Here is a 24,707-nt window from a genome sequence, read left to right on the forward strand (position 1 = left end):
GCGCAGGAAGGATTAGGGGGCAGGCTCCATAAGAGGGTTTGGTGGGCATTCTACCGCAATGTCATCCGCGGCAACACGGTGCTAGATGTGGTGCTGAGGTGCAAGGAAATTCTCAGACAGCTGAATCGGCAAGGAGAGTCACGCCATGCGGGATATCCCCGTGCGTGGGAAGACGCCACTTGGAAGCGAGACAACGTTGAGACGGCATTCTGGGCGCTGGTTGTGCTCGCGCTTCTCTACATCATCGTCGAGATCCTCCGAGGAAGAGGTTTGGGAGGTGGAGGGGGAGGTGGAGGTGGAGGGGGAGGGGGAGGGGGAGGAGGAGGTGGTCGTGCATGGCGGCGACGACCGGGCCTGCTCTTCCTCGTAGGCAACACCGGCGCAGTTCCCGGCATCGTGCTGCACTGCTGCTGCGCGTCGGCCACGTGGAAGAGGAGGAGGAGCAGGCGGAGGTTGCCGTCGATGCGCAGGTCGAGCACGCCGCGGCCGCGGCCGAACCTGTCGCGCTGCCGCCGTGGGTCAACGTCCTCGATAGCTCGGACCTACACCTCGGCATCGGCAACGGCAACATGGGGGGTCCTCCTCGCGAACCCACGCCTTCTGCAGTGTTGCCCCTCCCCAGCGCTGCAGCGCCGACGATCATCTTCCTTGCCCGGGCTTCTCCGCCAACAAAGCTGAGGCCCCGCCACCAAAAGCTTCCCATCCTCTGCCCAGTTTTTCCATCCACCACCCGCCCTAGTGCCTTCGCTTGGTGTTGGGGTCGCGATGGAGAAGGCGGCCTGCGTGAGGAAGGAGGTGTTGGCGGCGCCGACCCTGACCGCGCCGCCGACCCTCATGAAGACGGTTGGGGAGGAGCCGGCGTTCCTGGAGAGCGCCAAGGACTACTTCAACCGTTTCAAGGCGATGCCCGCGCAGAAGTACTGGATCTCAGGATCTGCCTCAAGAACTACTTCTCCCAGAAGTGCAGCTCGGTAATGTCGCTTGCCCCACCTCCTCTCCTCTTCTCTGTATTGCCGTTTGGTGATGCGAGTGCGCGATTTTTCCTGCATTGCGAGTTCTTCTGGTTCGTAGCTGTTTGATGGTGTACTACTAGTTGCTTGTTCTGGTTTCTCCTGGTTGCGAGAAAATGGCTGTGTGCGTTTGTAGTTGATGTAGCCCTGTTGGCACTCGATTAGATGTGTGATCAGGAATCGCGTGTTGGTGAACTGGTGAGCTGCTAGTCTCTGTATTTTATTTGGGCTGTCTTTTCTGCGCGAATAGTGTTATTCGTTTGTTGGATTCGAATTCATCGCTAGTTAATTACCAGTGTATGGCAGCAATTAGTAATGTTGTTTTCCGTAAGTGGTCAGGAATTCGTGTGCTCACGCATTTCAGATTTTCTTTTTTGGATCGCGATGGTATTTTGCCCAGTTTTCTCTTAATCGTGAATGAATAATGGGGGATAGGCGATTTATCTTCTGGTGTTCAAATCCTTCTGTATTTTTAGTAAGCATGGTGTGATGGTGTATTCTGCTGGAATCCATCTCATCAGGTAGTAATGTAGCAGCGAATTTTTAGATTATTTTCCGGCACGTGGTCAGAGACTGTTGGATAGTGATGGTAGATTGGTAGAGGTTTTCCCGTTTTCTCTTGAGCTTGAACGGATCATTGGGTGGATTTAGTATGTATTGGCAGTATGGGCGTTCAAATCAGTACTGTGCATGCATTTTGCAAGCCTGCGTGTTAAGTTCTTGTTATGCCGTTTGAATCCATCAAGGGCACTAGTGTGGAAGCATGTGGATTCTGGAGATATTAACTCTTGGCTGGTGATGCTAATTTCCTGGTTATTTTGTGATCATCTATGGGCTCCTTCATGCCAGATTTTTTTCCCTACGTGCTAGAGCAACCATGGATGCTCTTGCTCCTCACTGTATGATGCCACTGCAGTAATCTGAGTTTGCACTATATTCTTTCAGACTTTTAGCTTGGATTTCAGTAGCTAATTTGCTAGTGGTTATGATGCATTTTGAATAGACATAGTATTAAATGGAACGAGAGCCTACGAAATAGCAAAGATGAAACAATGCATTGTAGAAGGGGTTTCATCCATAGTTTCATTTCTTGTTCATCGATGTGGCACTCTAACAACGAAATGAACATTGGAATTGACCTTATACTGATTCCTGATTATGTGCATTTAAGGTCTCTCAGAATTGTGCCTTGGATTTCAGTTGCTAATTTATCCAGTTTATGATGCATTTCCAGTTGATATCGATTGCATTTGTGCTTATTCCTGAACATGATGTACTTTGAAGGCCTTTCAGACACGTGCTCGGGTTTCAGTACCTAATTTGTTCTGTTTGTGATTCATTTCTAATAGATACCTATTGCATCTGTGCTTTTTCCTGATTATGATGTGCTTCGGGGCTAATCTCTTGCTGCTCCTATTGCAGGTGTTCGGCAAGCAGAAGGTCGAGCCCGTGGTCAAGGATGAGACTCTGGATGTGGCGAAGCCGGCAGCAGTTTAGTCTCGCTGAAGGGGCTGACTGTCTTTGTGAAAACAAATGTAAATGCTATTTGGGCGTGTTCTACGGTGGCGAAAACTTGGGACTTCTTTGGTCTAGTCAGAAACTAGTATCGTAGTATTCCATGCTAGATGTTCGAAGTAGTGGTTTGGACATCGTTGGTCCTCTAAATTCTCCAAATTTTCGGATGGTTGGAGCAATGAGCTTCCGGCGGTTTGTGTACCTGATTACCTAAGCTGAGTAAACTTGAGACTTCGGCACACACGAGTACATCAACTATCCATATGGAAATGGAGTGACATGATTGCATATTTGCATGAGTAACGTTTTGTTATCATCAAATAATTCTTGCTTTAATCCGGACATATCCGGCCCGTCTATGCTTTTTCGTTCTACTTGGCGGTCAAGTTTTCGGTTGGCCAGTGGAGCTTTCCTTCCTGGATGCATGCCGTTCGATTGCAGCGCTCGGCACAAGATCGGACGCTCCACGAAACGCCTAGAGCCAGCTGTATAATCGGATTAGTGTTTCTGTTTCCCGTTTGCCTTGGCACTGGCTTTTGCTCCTCCACGGGCTGCGTGATCCGCCATTGACAATGGGTCCCAGTAGTCAGTGTCCGTAACGGTAGCCACGTGGCGTTCAAATCCTCTGGATTCTGATCCCAGTTCCACGCACGCACGCACGGAGCGCCTCCGCCGAGCAGGAAAACGACAATGCATGCAGAATCCTCCCAGCCCCACCGCTGCCTCTGCAAATTCTTGCCCAAAAAATGGAAGGAAATGAAATGCCCGGGCCCAGAACATGGACTCGGACCCACAGCTCAGTATGGTGTGTAGGACACGCTGAAATACGCCGCAAGAACCGGTGCGTTTGTGATCCCACATGTCAGTGAGACAACAGTCACAAAAAAATGTCAGAGACAACGTCGCCTATACCCTTTTTCTTTTGAAAATTCCTTGTCTCCTCTTCCTGAACCCACGCGGCCACGCCTATCAGATGGCGATGGACTCATCCTCGCTCCTCCTCGCCAGCCTGGACCGGTGCCGCCGCCGCAAGAGTCGTCGTCGACCGCTCCGACCTCTACCACGCCAGCAAGCGGGAGGCGGGACACCCAGCAGCGGCGTCGACCTCCACGGACCTGACCGGCGTGACCGCCTCGTCCTCAACCACGACCCCATCACAGGGCAAGGGTCAATCCTGCAATTCCTACCGAAGTCGGGTCTAGCAGGTTAATTAGCTATGCCTATCTGCTTGTTAATTTCTGATTGCGTTGCATGCTCAATTTGTCTTGTAGGATCAAATGTCTGATTCCTACAGTAGCAGCAAGTTTGTACTTCAGAAAGTTGATCAGTATTATTTGTCAACGTTCTGAACCTGAATTTGACAATAGGTGCGACCAATTCTGTTTGTACTGTACCTGAGTTGAAGCAGTTGAAGGAGGTACATATGTTCTTGCCATCCTTTGATTATGTTTCGTAGCTGATGTGGTTCTCCATTGCACGAGTGATGTTGCCTGGTTCACTGTGATTGCTTTAAGCAATTTATGAAAGGATAATGTGCTGATTAGTTAAACTAGTGGACAACTTGATAATTTAGCTTTAAAAAAAACTTGATAATTAACTTACAATAGTGAGCATCATATAGAATCCCTGCTCCTTTCATTGTTGTAGAACAGTTACTTCACTTCGTTCTGTATGCAGCAAGTAAGTTTCATGCTTGAGATTGCTTTAGTTTCTATTTGACCATTTTCTGTGCTATGTTTGACATAATGTCATTGATGTTTTACTGGATACTTAAGATAAGAAAATCAGAAAATAATTTCCAAAGAACACATGTGAATGCGATATGCATATGATGTAACATTTCACCCATTGACTACTAGGCTGATCAACTTGTGTTCATCGTTTTTGAAGGTTCTGACTGTCTGAATCAAATGGCGATGACAGAATGACAAGGCCAAGCTTTGGGAGCTCAACAAGAAGAGAGGGCCTGTACAATTGATTCACTTGGGCTAAACAATGGCAATAACATGTGTGTCCTGGGTGATGGATAACCGACAAATGGTAGCTTAAGACAGTTCTGGTTTGGCCGTTTTACCGGTGCTTTGCTGTGCTGGCTTTATTCCCCCCCCCCCCCCCCCCTTTGTCCAAGGCCGAGTTGTTGTGACACATGTGATGTCACTGTGTAGGATGTTCTGTTACTACTGTAGGAGACCCTGCTGCCTGGGTACGTTCCAGAGGAGATTTTCCTGAGGTCCGCTCGAGCTCACGCGTAAATGTTACAGATCGTTGAACCCTATAAAGTCAGATGCTCGACGGATTAGTAAAAATGTCAGAGTATCTCACGCGTACATGTTGTACAGATCATCGAACCCTAAAGTCAGATGCTCGAGGGATTAGTAAAAATGTCAAAAGTATCGCTCAAATCTGCAGGTTCCATTCTCATGTAAAATTGTTAACCCACATTCAGCTATGCAATATTACAATACCTAAATTGCTGGTATATGGTTAGAAAAAAAACAATGGTTGCTCCGTCAGCGATCAATGCTTTTCCAGTTGCATGGTAGAGCAGACAGTTTTTTATAAGAACTTGCATTAATATTAGTTTTTATGTTTTATGTGAACTGTCTGCGATCAATGCTTTTTATGTTTTATGTGAGTAGACAGTTTTCACACAATAAACTGGCCAGTTTACATGTTGCAGCGCCTTTGATACTGGCCACTGCTGTTCTGACTCACATGAGAGCATGAGAAAGATCAGCCTACTGAACTAGGTAGGTTCCTTGCTTGGGAAGGAGCTATTGCATTAACCTATCTTCTGATCTTGCAAGCTGAAAATTGAACAAATTGAGTTGTTCGATTGAACTCATGGATGGCTCGAGTCTCCATGGTCGCCCTGGTGCTGATGCAGAGCACACAGTTGGACACGTCGGTACAAATGCAACTAGATTATCATATAGGATCAGTGTCTATGATGCTCTGAAAAGGAAATGCCTCTGTATGATTTTGCATCAAATACAAATAATGCTCTCGGGTCTCCATGACGGCAGAAAATTTCACCACGAAAGAATTCTCCTCACGCAGTCGAATAAATTGAAGCCCATGACGCCATCTTAATAACGGACTTCCTTCTACCCATCCATTTGTCGGCTGCCACGTGTCCTCTGAATTCAAAAGTTCGTTAATGCGCTCAACTACGAGCAGCTAAACCCTGCCCACCATCCCGCCTTAAATATCCCCCATCCTCCGCCCAATCCTCCCCGCAAAGAGCTCGAGCTCGAGCGGTAGTGAGATCTCACCAGCACGCGAAAACCTCCACCCGGCGAGCTCTCTGTAGCGCGCGCGGATCGGCGATGCCTGCGGCGGCGGGGCTGGCGACGGGGCAGGGCAGCCGCGTGACGCGGTTCGCCAAGTCCACGGCGGCGTCGGTGACCCCCGTGCGGCCGGGCAAGACGCACACGCTGTCGCCGCTGGACAACGCCATGGAGCGCCACACGGTGCACGTGGTGCTCTACTGCCGCGCCGCGCCGGGCCTGGACCGGGAGCAGCTCAAGGAGGCGCTCTCCGAGGCGCTCTCTCTGTACCCGGCCATGACCGGCCGGCTCACGCGCCGCGAAGGCGGCGAGGGGGCCCCCGCGGAGGCCGAGCCCGCGCAGCGCGGGTGGGGCGTCAAGTGCAACGACGCCGGCGTGCGCATGGTGGACGCCAGGGCGGCGGCCACGCTCGACGAGTGGCTCGCCACGGCCACCGGCGACGAGGAGATGGATCTCCTCTACTACGAGCCCATGGGGCCCGAGCCTTACATCTGGTCGCCGTTCTACGTCCAGGTACAACTGATGACCTGCTTTGTTTGGTGGGATTTGGTGAGCTATATACTACAGCTAAACGGCAAGTAGGAGTAGGCAGCATGAGCGTCCAGTCCCTGTTGTCTGGATCTTTTGGTTGCTCAGCTGCAGAGTTTGGTACGGCTGCGATTATTGGCGCGCGGGTGGGATTGCCGCTGTCGCACAAGCGCGTGGTGGGCTTAAATGGGCTGATTTTTATTTACTGCTGCTGCTATGGGCCGGACCTGCAATTGCTTTGGTTCTCGGCTTCTCGCACGTGTGCTGTCATCTTTTCCGTGCTCCATTTTTTTTATCTTTTCTGTGCTTCCTTTTTGTCTCTTCTGTTTCTAATCTTCGTGTATTCTTCCTTATTCTTCTTAGTTAGCATCTTTTATATCTTTTTGTCTTTCTTCTCTCCTTTCTATTTTTAGTTATTTATCCTTAAAGTTCATTTGTTTGCATTAAATTTTTTTACGCTTTTCTATATTGCCAAAATTTTGTTACACGGGACCATTCGCTTTCACCATCTTTTAAATTTTCATCCTGTCACGTGTGCAGGAACCATTCGCTTTCACCATGCATGCTATTCCTGCCGGCTTGGCGAACAAGATCGGATCAGAACGACACGCGCAGGCAAACAATAAGCTGCTGGCCATGCATCTGTACGGAGACATCAGAGCGCGTCGCAGGGGGCAAACCGGCGCTGAGACACTCGACGCCGCTCGTCCTAGCCTTCCTCCCGTCGCGCTGCATGCCGAGTGTCCTGCAGTCTCCATGGCCACAACCGCGTCCACCACGCGCGACGACGGGGCACCGCCGCCGCGTCGCGCCGTGGCCGCCGTGCGCGTGCTGCGCCACCCGTTCCCGGACGTCGGCCTCGGGGACGGGGTGGAGTGCCTCGCCACCGCCCCCGTGCACGACGCGTGGCCGGTGTACCGCGCCACGTAGCTGGTGCAGACGTCCCACGAGTCGCAGCTCCGGGAGCACCGCCCCTTTGCCATCGTGTCCGACGTGCCGTTCTGGTGGACCACCGCCGTGGTCAGCTGGTCGCCACCGAGCTCGGCGTGCCGCACCTCACGTTCCACCCCGTTGGCGTCTTCCCGCAGCTCGTCATGAACAACCTGTTCAAGATGCGCGCCGACATCATCCGGATCAGCTCCGCGCCCTGGACGACCACCTCTCCAAGTCGTGGGAGCAGATAAAGGCGTCCCAGCTCGCCAGCTTCGGCGTCATCGTCAACACCTTCGTCGACCTCGAGCAGCCCTACTGCGAAGAGTTCAGCCCGAGTCGACGCTCGCCGCGCCTACTTCGCCGGGCCCTAGCCCAGCCGTCGTGCTCCACCGTACACCGCGGCGGCGACACTAACGTACTAAGTACTAACGTGGACTGCCTGGGCTAGCTGTCCACCAAACCGAGCCGGTCGGTGGTGTACGTCTGCTTTGGGAGCTGGGCCCACTTCTCAGCGACTCAAAGCAGGGAGCTCGCCGCCTCGCCCTGGGGCTCGAGGTGTCGAACCCGCCATTATATTCCTGTGGGTGGTCCGCTTCCACGACTCCGCCGTAGGCAATAGGCGCCGGAGGGGTGGGAGCAGCACATGGCCGGCCGGGGCATGGTCGTCCGTGGGTGGGCCCCTCAATGGCGGTGCTGGCCCACCCGTCGGTAGGCGCGTTCCTGAGTCCTGACGCACTGCGGCTGGAACTCAGTCCCTGAGGCCGCGTCCGCCAGCCTGCCGGTGACGTGACCGCTGGTGTTCGAGCAGTTCATCAACGAGAGGCAGGTGACCGGGGTGGCCGCGTTCGGCGTGCGCGTGTGGGATGGCGGCAGGCGCGGCGAGTGGGCCGGGGAGGCAGAGACGACCGTGCCGGCGGAGGCCATCGCGCGTGCCGTGGCGGGTTCATGGAGTGTGGTGCGCAGCGCGACGGGGGTGGAGGCCAAGGCGCGGGAGCTAGTGGGGCCGTCAATGAGAACGGCTCGTTGTGGCGCGACATCCACCGGCTGATCGATGATCTCGTACAGGCGAGAGCCTCAGGGTTGCCACAGCTACATGCCTACAAGAGGGCCCCATCAAAGCTTAATTTCATCTCGCACAAAATTATGATGTTGTTGTAATCATTGCGTTCGGGACCGTTCTTTCTACCTATTAATACACCGACGTGCAGTTCTCCTGCGCATTAAAAAATAATAACTAGGTAAATATGATTGTGCTTCGACAAAATTTGGTATTAGTATCAGATACATGATCAATCTCACGGTACCCGCCTAATCCCCTCCCCCCAGCGTCCTCAGCTCTTGCGCAGTTAGAGCATATCTGTAACACCGCACCTAGCGGACAGTCCGCTTGGGGACGGCTGTCCGCTTGGGGACGGCGGACGGTCCGTGACAGCTCTGTTTCGACTGCTCCGTGACCGAGGATCGTCGGTCGCCGTCACGTGCCGGCCATCGAGCTCTTCCCCGGCCACCCCGTACGCCACATTGAAGGCGAGCACACCCTCCTCACCCACCCGCTCCCGCTCCCACTCCCTCACTCTCTCTCTCTCTCTCTCTCTCTCAGTTCACTCTCCCTCTCCCTCCCGACGCCATGGACGGAGCTTGAGCTCCTCCCGTTCGCCGGCCGATTTCGCGAGCTCCCCTCCATGGATTTCAAATCCACCGCAGCCAAAGCTCAACCACCTCCCTAGCTTCCTCCTCAATCCCTCTGACCACAGCCACGACCTTCACCTCGCCGGGAATCCCGGATTCCCCGACCGCCAGTTCGAGTTTTGCCCAAACTCGGCCTCGCCGTGGAACTCCATCGTCCGAGCACCGTTTCCTTCGCCCAAGGGCAAATCGATTGTAAGTGAGTCGTTAATGCTTATGCTCCCCTCGTTCCTCCACGTTCACATTGTTTCCACGCACGTTCTCAACGAAGTCATTCTTGCCGCCACGGGCCGCACGTCGCCGACTAGGTTCGGCTCGATTTCTCCGCGTGTGTCACCCATGCCCGTGTACGCCTCGTCTAGTAGATAGTGTAGTGCTAGCCTCGCCGTAGGTCGGGCCACCGTCGGCGGGAACAGCGCGCCGCGGCGCCGCGTCGGCCTCACTAGTGGCGGCGCGCGGGGTCAAAAGATAGGAATCGCGGACGGTCCGCCTAGGAGGGCCGGATAGTTCTCAGGTCAAGTTAGAAGTTGTCCAGAGATGATGTTCTCTGGTGTTTTTGTAGAATTGAACTGCAGACGGTCCGCTATTGGAGAGCGGAAAGCCCGCCGTAGAGTCTAGAATTTTGTCCAGAGACGTTATCGTCTCTGGTGGAATTGGCAGAGTGAACTACGTACAGTCCGCCAAGGAGGGCCGGACAGTCCACCGTAGAAATTAAAAATTTGTCCAGAGGCGTCGTTGCCTCTGGTGGTTTTGCGGAGTTAAACTGCGGACAGTCCGCTATTTTGGAGCGGACAGTCCGCCGTATAGATTTGAAATTGTCCAGAGAGGTAGTTGGTTCTGGTGGGTCTGCAGAGTTGTACTGCGGACGGTCCGCCACTTGGGCGCGGACAGTCCGCAGGGCATTCAAGTTGGAGTATAGTAGTTACATCATTGAGCTGCACTCAATTATATCATATGCATTCGTGTTGCATCCGTCTTTGAGGACGTCGTGTATGAGGTGATGGCGGAGTCTTGTGTATATTATTGTATTTTTAAATTTATGTCGTGCTTGTACCATCTGTGCTCACCTTCGTGTGAGACTATTGATGTTGTTTCGATCAGGACGTGGGCTGAGAAAGGACTGTCAAATTAAATTATTAAGCTAATGCGCCCGACATGTTCAAATGACGGTCATTAGGCTTAATTTAGAGTTTTAATTTGGCGGTTCCGTCACAATATCCAAGAGCTCTTGTATCTTGGATGAGTTTTCTAAAAAAAGAAAAGGAAGACAAAACCTCCCATTCAACAGAAACTCTATCTACCTTGTTGGGATCTAGGGCTTGATCACAAGACATAGAAATAACGACGAAGGTTTAGAACAATGAAGAACACAAAGGAGCAATTTGCACAATCGTAATTGCACTATGATTCACATAATGTTCAACCCCCGTACAATGTCCAGGTAGGGGGCTCTTTATACCGCCGACCTCATTACAGCATCCCCGGGAATGCCCCTCCGGTTTTCCCGGAGGTCTAGAGATTACACAAGGGGTGTTTGGTAATTTTTCTAGGTGAGACAGTCCGACTTGTACACCCCTACTAAAGTCACATGTTATACGTTGTTCAGTAACCTTCGGTGGGGGCTTTCGGCGCAATGCGTAGAGCTTCGCCTCATCGCTTCTTGCTTCAGGACCTTATGCCGCATCCGTCGCATTGCCGCCTTTGGGAGCGCGGCCTCGAACAATCACCTTAACCTTCGGTGCCTTCTCCTTCTTGAGGGTTTCTGTTTTTTCTGCAAGAGACCGAAAAGAAAGGCTCTGCTTGTTAGCGGGTATTGCTGTTTTCGGAACACCTTCGGGTCTCACCACCTTCGCGAGGGGGCGATCCCCAACATACCTCGTCTTTTATTCTCGTTTTCTATCCAGGGGGTGCCGCTAGGCATATTTGCCTAGCTCTGAGTGCTAGCCATCCCCTTTTAGATTTTGGAGAAGCTGTTGGATTTCATTCATTTTTAGCTATTTCGTTTTACGTAATAGCTATATCAGGATTTTAGCTATTCATAAATACAAGAGCTATTGAAGATACTCTTAAGTTGGACAGAAAGACCGTGTTTCGGATAGGTTTATAGGTTGTTTGGTACGGATGTGGTCATCCGGTGGGTTTAATTGGGGATCGGGAGGGTTCGTGAGTCGTGATCCCCTGACGTGATCTCTAGTTTCCGTACAAAACTTTGTCGATCTAGAGTATTTTCTTATCACTGGCATATTGTTGTTATAGTTTAGCTTGATGAATTAGGAGTGCTCACTGCTTAGGAGTTGATTTGGGCAAAATTCAGACCCTTTGGGGGAATTTCAGGGGATTGCCACCGTTTAGTTGTATGGTCTACTGCAGGTGTATTTGTGACCTGTGAGTGCACAATATCGGTTTGGCTTGCTGCTTTTTCGGTAAGGGGTGTTTGGTAAAATTTGATGCCAGTTTTACGTCTGCCCAGCTGAAAGCATCAAGCACAAGGCCCATTTGCAGTTCCATCTTCCATTGTCAGCTGGGGATTCCTCGGCTCTGTCCGTGGGTTCTGCTTCTTGATTGTGTCTGCGGCAATTCATGCTAATAAATTTATCCTTTTTCTATTTATTTCTTATAATTCGATTGAGTAGACATTGTGCAGGTACTGCAAATTGATTTGTATACCTCCTGCTCACTTAATCTGATTAGTTTTACCTTCCGTACAAGCAAGGTATTTCTATACTTCCCTTGATTCTCTTCATCCACACGCTAATAATAGTGGTTTCATGGTACTATACTAAAATTTTTGGGTTTTCCCTTGTCCCTTTTCATTTGCCCATATTTGGCCTTCTGGCCCTTTTATTGTTGAGGTTTCAGTTGTGTCCTTCTATGCACTGCTTTCGCGTACTTACCACTGAAAAGTTCATAAAATGCCTTGAGTAGAAGAGGAAACCATTTATCTCTTCAATTTTCAGTTCAACAAAGTAGTATATTGTTTCCGTGGAAGATACCCACTATTCAGTAAATTTATTTGGAAAATTTGATGCATGAAAAAAACTAATTGAATTGGTACAACAGTGTGACTAACTAAAGTTGGTCATTCATGCACGTGATCTTCAAACACAATTATTTCCAAAATACATAGTACCTTCAGTTACCCCCTTTTCTTGATAATCACAAACCAAAGGTACATGAATGTCATTTAACAGCTTTCTTGTTCACAGTAATGGCCAGTTTAATTTTAAATGATGATGCCCAGAATCAACTCATATATTGTCCGCCGCCGCCACAACCGTGCTTCACGTGAATTGATTGGTTCTTTACATAGGTATATCAAACTTTTCGCGAGACCAATGTTTGTATACATAAATGCTGCAAACTCAATGAAATTCGAAATAGAGCCTCCTCCTTTTCTGTAGTACTCTCTCTGCATGTAGCAAACAGCGATACTGCCAGCAAGATACTGGAGCTCCGAATAGACTCTATGTACATAATCTGCATCTAGGCTCCCAATTGGAGGCATCCTAAATGTTGTGATATTATATGATCTGCATAGATATCCAAGGGCATGAAGAGAAAAGTATATAAGTTGTTGTGCATTTACCCAAATCACTATGATATATGATCACTACTACAAAACAGGCCTTTGTTCCTGGCCATTTGTCCCGGCAGCCTTTGGGCCCGGGACAATAGGTGGCTTTTGTCCCGGGTCCAACGGCTAGCCGGGCCAGCGGGGGGGACGGGGGCCTTTTGTCCCGGTTGGAGACACCAACCGGGACAAAATGGGAGCCTTTTGTCCCGGTTGGTGGTTCCAACCGGGACAAAAGGCCCGCGTAGCCTTTTGTCCCGGTTGGAACCACCAACCGGGACAAAAGTCCCCCCTTTTGTCCCGGTTCGTGCCTCCAACCGGGACAAAAGGCCTTGCGCCCCTTATCCCCTTCCCTCTCCCCCCGCCCGAGCCATTCAGCTCACTTGTTTTCTCTGTTCTTGGCTCGGGATAGAGGAGTTTTGCTCATTTCTTCACCACATTTGTGAAGATCTTTGATTCTCCGTCCATCCATCTGCTCTAAAGGTTTGGGGCTTGTTTTTCTCTTCTTCCTTGGCTTGTATAGCTCATTTCATACTTTAGAAATAGAGAAAATGTGTAGCTAGCTCATTTCTTGGACATTATTTTGCTAGCTAGATTGCATATGTAGGCGTAATTTTCTTTTAGATTTAGATGAGTATATGGATAGTAGAAATTTTTAGAATGAGTGTAGATACTTCATGTGATGTACTTGTATATATGACCATATTGTGGATAGTTGATTTTTTTTATTCGTGAATGAATTAATGAAATGAGTATATTATAGAATTTTTTGTATTATGAATGGATTATTTTGACACTCTAGTGATGTATTTAATCAGGCTCACATTGAAACCATCTAGAAGCTAAAAAAATCTTTATTTCGAAACAAGTATACGTCGTTAATCTCCATCCAACGGTGATGGCACTACCTTTCAGGGATACACGATGCGCTATAAGGACGTCGCAAATCGGTTGGTCGCATCACCAGCACTTCCGATTGATAAGAAGACAGCATTTGACGCAGTCAGCATGCCGTTGTTGTACTGAGAGCATATGAACGAGCATGCTGCCTGTGCCAAGTGCTGTGCCTATTAATCGTAAATGTTGGTGCTGCGACTAGCCGATTGGTGACATCCTTGTACCGCACCGTGTCCCCCCGAAAGGCAGTGTCATCACCGCAGGGTTGAGGTTACTGACATATACATTTTCAGAAATAAAGGTTTATTTTTCTTCTAGAGGGTTTCTGGATATTGAAAAGAGTGTACTCCTGGAACTGAAGGGTGTCAAAGTAATTAGAAGTTATAGAGATTTCTTTCAATTAATTAGAGATTTCTTGAGGATTAATGATACATTTCGTCTTTTTTTATATAATTTCATTGTTATTTGCAAGAGTTATTAATCTGATCATTGTAATTGTAATAGTAAATAATTTTTGCTTTGTAATGGTAAGAATTTATAATTTTGTGGAAAATAAAGGTATTTTTCAGTAAAATATGGCTTCAACAGCTGGAGGGAGTGGCGCCGGTGGGGGTGATCGTTGTCCTTCTGGAGAGAAGGGCACAACTCGAGTAGGTCGTCGGTCCAAAAAACCTAGTGCTTTTCATAGGGCAGCGCTCCGTTATTTGGAAAAAGAATATAGAGAATGCATGGCAAGGGGCGAGGAACCTCCGTTTGATCTTGAGGATTTATTGCGGCGTTACGGTTCGTCACCACCAAACTCGGAGGTTTCAGCTCCGCCATCTTATTCTGCGCCAGCAAGAAATCCGTTAGAACATTCTGCGTTCCAACGCAAGGACGGTTGAAAACCTATGTGTTGTTGACCGAATTTTTAAATTTCATGTATAGTACTCCTTTGTTAAGTTCTGTAATGGATTAAGTACCCCTTTTAATTAATCAAGATGTATGATAGATATTGCATATCTTTTAATTATTCATGTTATGTTACATTTAGTTTAATTTAGGTTTGATATATTTTATTTATTCGATACGTGTAAAGAATTCAAATCGATTTATTTAAAATGCAGATGGACCGGCAATGGATGTACAATGCTGACCGACGTTCGAAAGAATTCATTGATGGCCTGCATTATTTTTTGTCTGTGGCTGAGGCAAACAAGCAGAATGGTTTTATGTGCTGCCCGTGTGTTCATTGCAACAATAACAAGGATTACTCATCTTCAAGAATCCTACACAGCCACATTTTCGCAAATGGTTTCATGAAAAAGTATGTTTGTTGGACGAAGCACGGAGAACAGGGGGTTACCATGGAAGACAATGAAGAAGAAGATTTTGACGACCACTTTCCCGGGAATGCTGGAATCGGTGCATTCGATGACGATATTCCCATGGAAGAGCCCGAAGTAGATGTAGCAGAAAATGATCCCAGCGACGATCTGGGGCAAGCATTGCACAATGTGCAGGCAGACTGTGAGAGTGAAACGGAGAGGTTGAAGTTCCAGAAGTTGTTAGAGGACCACCATAAGTTGTTGTACCCAGATTGTCAAAATGGATTTAAGAAACTTGGCACCACCTTGGAGTTGCTGCAATGGAAGGCGACAAATGGTGTATCCGACAAGGGATTTGGTGAATTACTCAAACTTGTTAAAAAAATGCTTCCTAAGGACAATGAATTGCCTGCCACAACGTATGAAGCCAAACAACTTGTTTGCCCTTTGGGACTGGAAGTGCAAAAGATACATGCATGCCCCAACGACTGCATCCTCTACCGAGGCGAGTACGAGAATTTGGATGCATGTCCCGTATGCAGTGCATTGCGTTACAAGATTAGAAAAGATGATCCTGGAGATGTCGAGGGAGAGCCTCCCCGGAAGAGAGTTCCTGCGAAGGTCATGTGGTATTTGCCTATAATACCACGTTTGAAGCGTCTGTTTAGAAATAAAGATAATGCTAAGTTGATGCGATGGCACAAAGAGGAACGCAAGAAAGACTCGATGTTGAGACACCCCGCTGATGGGTCGCAGTGGAGAAAAATAGATAGAACGTACCCTAAATTTGATTTGGATGCGAGAAACATAAGGTTCGGTTTGAGTACGGATGGCATGAATCCTTTTGGTGAGATGAGCAGTGGTCATAGCACTTGGCCTGTGACTCTTTGTCTGTACAATCTTCCACCATGGCTCTGCATGAAACGAAAGTTCATCATGATGCCAGTGCTTATCCCGGGTCCAAAGCAGCCCGGAAATGACATTGATGTGTACCTAAGACCATTGGTCGAAGAACTCTTATTGCTCTGGGGCGATGAAGGTGTACGGATGTGGGATGAATACAAACAGGAAAACTTCAACCTACGAGCATTGCTGTTCGTAACGATCAATGACTGGCCTGCTCTTAGTAACTTGTCAGGACATTCGAACAAGGGATACAAAGCATGCACACACTGTTTAGATGATACCGATAATATATGGTTGACTCACTGTAAGAAGGTTGTATACATGGGTCATCGTCGGTTTCTTCCCATCAGGCATGCGGTACGAAAGAAGGGCAAGCATTTCAAAGGCCAAGCGGACCACCGAACAAAACCGATGCACCGTAGTGGTAAAGACGTCTTCAACATGGTAAAAGATCTAGAAGTTGTTTTTGGAAAGGGATCTGGTAGCCAACCTGTTCCGAACGAAAATGGAATGGCGCCCATGTGGAAGAAGAAATCTATATTTTGGGAGCTACCATATTGGGAAGTCTTAGATGTTCGTCATGCAATTGATGTGATGCACCTCACGAAGAATTTTTGCGTCAACCTGATAGCATTCTTGGGAGTGTACGGAAAGACAAAAGATACAGTAGAAGCACGTCAAGAATTGCAACGTATGGAAGAACGAGATGCCTTACATCCACAACAGCGAGATAATGGACGACAATACTTAAGTCCTGCCAGCTATACTCTTAGCAAGGAAGAGAAAGAAACCATGTTTGACTGCTTGAGCAGTATAAAGGTTCCATCTGGATACTCATCCAATATAAAAGGAATCTTAAATTTGGCAGAGAAGAAATTTACAAATCTCAAGTCCCATGACTGCCATGTGCTTATGACCGAACTTCTTCCGGTTGTGCTGCGGGGGATTCTGCCTGATAACGTCCGGTTAACCATCGTGAAGATATGTGCCTTCCTCAACGCAGTTTCTCAGAAGATAATTGACCCGGAGAATTTGATAAAGCTGCAAAACGATGTGGTGCAATGTCTTGTTGGCTTTGAGCTGATATTTCCACCATCTTTCTTCAACATCATGACACATCTTCTAGTGCACCTTGTCAAAGAGATTGATATTCTCGGACCAGTATTTCTACACAACATGTTCCCATTCGAAAGGTTCATGGGGGTACTCAAGAAATGTGTTCGTAATAGAGCTCGTCCAGAAGGAAGCATCGCCAGTGCCTACGGAACTGAGGAGGTCATTGACTTTTGTGTTGACTTTATTGATGACCTTAAACTGATTGGAGTCCCTGAATCGCGATATGAGGGGAGACTATCTGGAAAGGGTACATTAGGAAAGAAATCTTATGTCTGCACAGATGATTTCTCATTCAAGAAAGCGCATTATACGGTTCTTCAACAATCATCCTTGGTTGACCCATATATCGAGGAACACAAGAAAATTCTGCTCTCCAATTTCCCGGAAAAGTCTGAGGCATGGATTACACGTGAGCACATGAACACTTTCTGTAGCTGGTTGCGGAAGCATCTAATGCATAACATGGATATAAGTGAACAACTGTTCTTATTGGCTAGGGGACCATCTTGGAATATCTTAACATACCAAGGGTACGAGATAAATGGAAACACATTTTATACGATAGCCCAAGATAAAAAGAGTACCAACCAAAACAGCGGTGTTCGTATGGATGCCACGGACAATAATGGAAAAAAAAGACACATATTACGGCTACATTGAAGAGATATGGGAGCTGGATTACGGTCCAAATTTCAAGGTGCCTCTATTTCGTTGCCAATGGGTTAAGCTATCTGGAGGAGGGGTAACAAAAGATGAGTATGGGATGACAATAGTTGATCTCAACAATCTTGGGTATAGAGACGAGCCATTTGTCCTAGCCCAGGATGTCGCTCAGGTTTTCTACATTAAGGACATGTCCAGCAAGCCAAAGAAGGGGATCAACAAGCAAAAGGATGAGCCTAAGCGACACATAGTTCTATCAGGAAAGAGAAACATCGTTGGAGTGGAGGACAAGACAGACTTTTCAGAAGAATATAATAATTTTGTTGCCATTCCACCTTTCGAAGTAAATGCTGATCCATGCATCCTGCTAGCCAATGATGATGCTCCATACTTGCGCCGTGATCATAATCAAGGGACATTTGTGAAGAGAAAGTCTGTTACCGCTAATCCTTCATGTACTTGAATCATTTTATTTATTTCATGAAATTACATTCACATTAACACACTATACTCTTTCACTAACACACACAATCTCACTAACACACACTATCTCTCAAACTCACACACTACTCATTAATATCATGAAATTGCTTAATTTTATCTAAAATTCACTTTTTAAACGTTAATATCGTGATAGAATCCACTTTCTATCGAAAAGCAACAGTTTGAAAAAAAATTTCACCTAATATATTTTTGCATGGTCAAAATAACAAATATGATTTCAAAAAAGTTAGATATTTCATTGACCCAATCACTTGAATGAAAATTAATTATTTTTGTTGCGTGTATCAAGTTTATATAGAGATAAGAAATTTTGTTCCATAATTTTTGGAATCATAATTTTATTAACTGAAATAACAAATGAAAGCCAATTTTAAAAGAGAAGTTAAAAGAAACAAAAACAAACATAACATTAGGCGGGAACGAGGGAAAACGGGCCCCTTTTGTCCCGGGTGGTAGATCCACCCGGGACTAAAGGTGGGCCGCGGGCTGGGAATTTTCCCGGCCCGCCCAAAAACCCCTTTTGTCCCGGGTGAAGCCACCACCCGGGACAAAAGGTTCTTTTGTCCCGGGTGGTGGTTTCACCCGGGACAAAAGGGGGGGCCTTTTGTCCCGGGTGAAGCCACCACCCGGGACAAAAGGACCTTTTGTCCCGGGTGGTGGCTTCACCCGGGACAAAAGGCCCCCCCCATATATTTCCTAGCTTCCTCCCTCCTTCGCCCTTCCTCCCTCCCGCGCCGTCCGTTCCCCTGCTCCCCCCACCGCTCGAGCTCCCCGAGCACCGCCGCCGTCGACGTTGCCGCCCAGAGCCCCGCCGCGCGAGCCCACGTCACCGAGCGCCGTCGTCCCTGCGAGCGCCGCCCCCGGCCTCCACTCCGCGCGCACGCCCTCGTCGGCGGCCTCCACTGCACGCCGCCGCGCCGCCGCCCTGTTGTGTGGGTATTCTTCGATCTGTTCTTCTTCACACTGTAAAGCCTACTGGAAAAGAGACAGGAAACAAAAAATAATTGCTCAGAAAATGTCCTTCTTCACACCTAATGCTGCAGTAATTCTAAGCTTATTTTACTTCAGCTTATTTTCCATTTTACCTGTCAGTTGAAGCTTCATTTCCCCTTTGGCACTGGATGGGTTTTGGAACCATATTTCATTGAGAGAACCCACTGGCAAAAAGGAAATTCAATGTTTCAAGGAATTAAGAATAAAAACTGGTGGTAGAAAGGAAAGCTTTTGCCTTTTTCTGTATCGTACAGGTAAATGATTGTATTGACTTTTACTTTAAAAGATGCACAGCAATTATGAGAGATGTAATTTAATGATAAATATTTTTTTCTAGCATGCTACCTGTTTGTTCTTGACCAATGAGTCCCAGATTGAATTCAGGTTTTGATGTATCCCTTTGAGTCCACTGAACAAGCCTCCTAAACCAATGCCTCCTTTTTGGCAAAACTTGAGCATTCCATCCTACAAATAACTGATTTAATAATGATACATCGATGCTAGCAATAGTAAGAGAACCAAAACTAAGCGTGAAATATTCAATTTTAGTTGTCAAAAGAAATAGTACATACAAATGAAAGCTGGATAGTTAAGAAAAGAATATTAGTTATATGAGTTTAATTTTTAGATCTATCATGATCAGTAGAATCGTGAAAGGAAATACCATAATGTTTCTGTTCTTCTACTGCAAATGGCTTGGTTACTGTTTGAACCTCTAGTGATTCAATCCAATTGTCATCAGATCGATAGTGACACTTATATCTAGATGTGATCTTCCAGAAAGAAAATGAAACAAAAAAATCATATAGGAAAAAAACTATACTTATTTTGACATGGAGAGAGTATAATTAGTATTGCTTTAATTAGATGAATCTCATTACAAGCTAAAACTACATTCTTTGTGGGACAAAATTTGGATGCAAAAAACTATACTTATTTTGACATGGAGAGAGTATCATATATGGACCCAATTCAATAAAGCCTAGCAAGGAAGCCCCCAATGCAAAAGAATCATTCTCTCCGTCTCTGCTCATAGCTCGCCCTGAGCCCACGTCCCCCCCGGCTCCGCGTTCGCCCCAGTGCGCCTCCGGCCCTTGGCTTTGAGCCCTTCGCCTTCGGCCCTCGGCCCTCCGCCTATCCCTAGCCGCAAATTTCTGGAGTGGATTATTTAGATAATTTTTAAGGGTTTTATTTGTATTCATATTTTAGTTACGATGGACCCGCGACACACAGACGCGGAAGACGAACAGTTCCTGTTGAATATGATTGGCGAAGGTCAAGGAGATGTCGCTGAACAAGCTGATGATGGCAGCAATACCGACATATATTTGAATATGTCCGGTGATGGAATTGAGGCACCATCTATTCAGGATGACGCTGCTGCTGAACAAAGTGCTAATGTACATATCAAAACTATACTTATTTGTAGTGACAATCATATTTTCATCTGAATCTATATGAATACTATGAATGTTTTTTTTATAGCCGTCTGGATCATCGTCGCAGCAGAAAAAGACGAAGCGAGGCCCAACAAAAAAACTGGAAGGGCGGTTCATTATAACGGAAGTTGGTCCAGATGGCGAACCGATCGCTCCAGAAGCTGCCGCCAAAAAATTCATAAGACAATCCGGATGTATTGTCAGGGACCACATCCCGATCAGCTTTAGGCTCTGGAAAGCTTCCAATCCAAGCGAGGAACGGGATGCGGTACCCGAAAGAGAAAAAGAATGGTGCTGGCGGGAGCTTAAGAAAAACTTCACGGTTCCAGCTGAATCCGAAGAGATATGCAAGCGCTGGACCCTGAGTAAGATGGCCGAACAACTGCGATCATTCAAGAAAATTTTGACGAAGAAATATATCAAGACCGGGACCACACCCGTATTTACCGGCGAGCTCGAAAAGCTCAGGGGTCACTGGGATGCATTTGTGGAATACAAGTCTTCAGAGCTTGGGCTTCAGAAGATGCAGAAGGCCAAAGACAACGCCTCGAAGAAAGTGTACCATCACACTCTAGGCCAAGGAGGCTACAAGCTTGCAGTACCCAAATGGGAGAAGATGGAGCAGGATCTGCTTGACAGAGGCATCCGACCTGCGACCATGAACTGGCCTGAAAGGTCAAGGACCTGGTTTTATGGTCACGGGGGAAGCTTGGACCCATTGACTGGTGACTGCATCTATGGGCCAAACATCCAGCGAGCAGCCCAGAGACTACAGGAGGCCATACAAGCAGCGGCCGAGGGAACATTCCAGCCGGATAGAGAGAGGGACGAGCTGACTTACGCCCTTGGGAATCCAGAGCATCCGGGCCGCACAAGAGGCAAAGGCGTGGTTCCGTGGAAGTATGGGTTCAGGGAATACATTGATTCATATAGAAGCCGGCAAAGAAGAAAGAATGATGAGCGGGAGCACCTGCGAAGGCTAGAGGAACGGCTCATGTCACACGATCAAAGACTGGAGGAAGAGGTTCAACGCCAAGTGGCCGTAGCAATGAGCCAGCAACAGCAAGCGCAAACGTTGCCTCCAGAGCCTAGTGTCGCAGCAGATCACCTGTCTCAGCGGAAAAGCAGCTGCGCTTCCACAGACGTCGCCGCTGCCGAGCCCACGGGGATCCAGGCCGCAGTTGAAGCGTCGGCCCCGCAGCGATTTCCAGTGGATGAGATCACCCACCGGACACCTTGTGACCTGCAGACTGCCGTTAAGAACTTAATGTTCACTGTTGCGTACGGTACCGCCATGCCAACCGAACCAGGCGACGTGTACCACGGGCAGCAAATTCCGCCTAGATACACAAGAGTTGGCGTGGAGCAGGTGTGCCAGGGTTGGGAGACGCTCGAGCTTGATATTCCTGGAGGCGATGGGGAGAGGACACTAGCAGAAGCCATTCATGGCTACATCCTATGGGATAAGCGCTACATTGTCCTAAAGTCGGATGATCAAACACCAAGACCGGCATCTCAGCATGCCTCTCCAAGACCGGCATCTCCGCAAAACTCCCCAAGGGCAGCACTGTCTCGGCAAGGTTCACCGGCACATTCTCCATCACCATCATCTCATGCGCCGATGAACACTCAAGCGTCACCGTCGCCTCCATGGTCACCCCCTCCGCCGCCGGCAAAGAAGCAGAAACGGCCGCCGGCAAAGAAGGTAGCTGCACCGGCTAGGGAGCCTCCAAAGAAGAAGGAAAAGAAGAAGAAAACCAAGGAGGCTCCTATTAAACCCTGGGACATGAGCCTTGAAGAATGCGATCGGATAACTCAAGAAAGAGTTAAAGAGCACTTCAAGCCGAAGCCGAAGCCGGAGCCCGAGAAAGTGATAAATCCGATAGATTTGAAATTTTTTAAGGGAATGTGCGAAGCAAATAAGAGAAAATTCATTCCGAGAGACCCCCCTTCAGACTACGAACGCACAATTATCAAAACTACTGAGAAAAAGAAGAGACAATCAAAGTCGTCGTCGTCCGACGTTCCACAGCTCGGAGCCCAAAAGAAACAATCAATAGAGCCTCTCGTAGTGGGACAGACGACGCAAGAACAAGACTTTGTTACATTTTTGAAAGAATCAAACCTGACGGCCGCTCAGATTGCAGGGGGAGAAGATATTCCAAAGGCCGATGTGGTCGTCAAATGGACGTTTGAGATCGGCAAAACTCTTGTACCCCCCGAAGTAGTGTCTGTGCTTCCAACGCAAATGTATAAGCTGCACCAGCACTACATGCGTGCGATGGCCGATTGCATCTTCATGCAGGGCGCAAAGATTAAAGATGACGATTTCTTACGGGGGGAGGCCATTCTATGGATAAACTGGGAAGAAATTTACCAACTATTCCATCAGGAGGCCCTCGACATCTCTATGGTCGCCTTGTGGGTTCTGTAAGTATTTTACTCTCCTTACGTATTGTTTTGCATGATCTCAACATACTGATCTCTTGATTTATTCGGTATCATGTAGAATGGAGATACATACTTGCAGAAGAAAGGGATACTCTCACCTCGGCTTCATCGACCCAATTACTTGTAATTGGAGGCTTCTACGCGACAATACCGATGAGATATTCCAAATGTTGTTCAAGTACATAAGCGTTTATCACAACAAGCAAATGATATTGTTTCCTTACAACTTTGCGTGAGTGATTCCTTCCGTCTAACTCTTTCTATTCTGTAATCGAATTGTTTAAACCTTAACTACCAAGAACTGCCTCCGTATAATCTTGCAGTGAACACTGGATCCTAATTGTCATAATTCCCGAGAAGAGCCTACTCGTGGTTATGGACTCATTGAGGAGACCTCCAGAACAATACGAAAATCTTCTTAACATGATGAAAAAGTAATTCTACCACTACTCCGTCCATGACCGATAATTTGAATCACTTTGTTACTTGACTATAATTGTTCTAATCATGCACAGGGTTTGGAAAGAATTCGCTAAAAATCATCCAGGCAAATTTGACAAGGAATTGAAGATCAAGACAGATTTTCCGGTACGCGCTTGGATGATTCGTTGCACGATTCATTAGTTTTATTATATATTCATGTAAATACCTGATAATTTCTTCTCTCTTAAAGTGTATGAGGCAGAAACCAGGCACTGTATTGTGCGCATACTATGTATGCGAGAACATCCATGGTCTGGTAGGTCCTCCAAAGGGCTGGACAGATTGGGAGGAGGAAGTAAGTAAAAAAACTTGTTAATATTTGAACTCGTATTTTAATTAGTCGAAATTAATTATCCCTTTTTTCCATAGGTCGGGGAGATGCGCGATAAACTCATACCGGAGGAAAAGGTTATGGCGATTCAAGAACAATTCTCCGGATTTATTGTTGAGCAAGTCCTCGATCCAAAAGGCGAATTCTACTATGATGGAATATCTAATATTGACAATCACAGTAAATATGACAATATACGCGTATATATGTAATTAAGAACGAATATAACTATGTAAATATATATGTGTGTCTATGTATTAAATTTCTATTTATGAGTATGTATGTATGTATTAAATTTCCAAAAGGCAAATTCTACTATGTAATTAAGAACGAATATACCTATGCAAATATGATGGAGTATGTATGTATTATATATATAAGCACTCCAATAATATATATGTGTATATATATATATTTATATAATATTGGTCCTAGACATTTTCATATGTAAAGGAATTCACATGTATAGATATGTGTATACATATATATATAAGTGAATTAATTTATATATGAAAACTATCTAGGACAAATATTATATAAGTAACTATATATATATGTATATATTAGTGGAGATCATACACACTGAATTCCAATACATAAGTTTTATTGAAATGCAAAAGTATAATTGAAATAGAAAAAGAATTGAGAAAAGAAAAACATGAAAAAAAAAGAGACCTTTTGTCCCGGTTGGTAACACCAACCGGGACAAAAGGGTGCGCCAGCCACGTGGGCGCTGGCTGCACCTTTTGTCCCGGTTGGTGTTACCAACCGGGACAAAAGGTCCTCTTTTGTCCCGGTTGCCACAACCGGGACAAAAGGGCACCCCCTTTTGTCCCGGACAGGCGTTCCCGGTTGGGAAACCGGGACAACAGCGGTTTCCCAACCGGGACAAATCAACGTTTTTGTAGTAGTGGATTCTGTGATTAAAAGAGTCAAGAACACATTGAAATTTCTTTGCAAAAAAAAAACTTTGAGATTCAAGTGCTCGTTATTTAATATCAATATATCCAACTCGATATTATGTGATGGTTATTTTAAAAATAATGCTATACATAATAGTAAAACATATACCAATTTGACCAGA

The 24,707-nt window shown here is 46.9% G+C and overlaps 1 pseudogene; it reads left to right on the forward strand.

Moving 5' to 3' along the window:
- The first annotated feature begins 5,738 nt into the window (after positions 1–5,738).
- LOC120649821 lies at positions 5,739–8,487 on the forward strand (annotated as a pseudogene).
- Positions 8,488–24,707: the final 16,220 nt, after the last annotated feature.

Source organism: Panicum virgatum, chromosome 9K (assembly GCF_016808335.1).
Source record: "Panicum virgatum strain AP13 chromosome 9K, P.virgatum_v5, whole genome shotgun sequence".
Classification (NCBI taxonomy): domain Eukaryota; kingdom Viridiplantae; phylum Streptophyta; class Magnoliopsida; order Poales; family Poaceae; genus Panicum; species Panicum virgatum.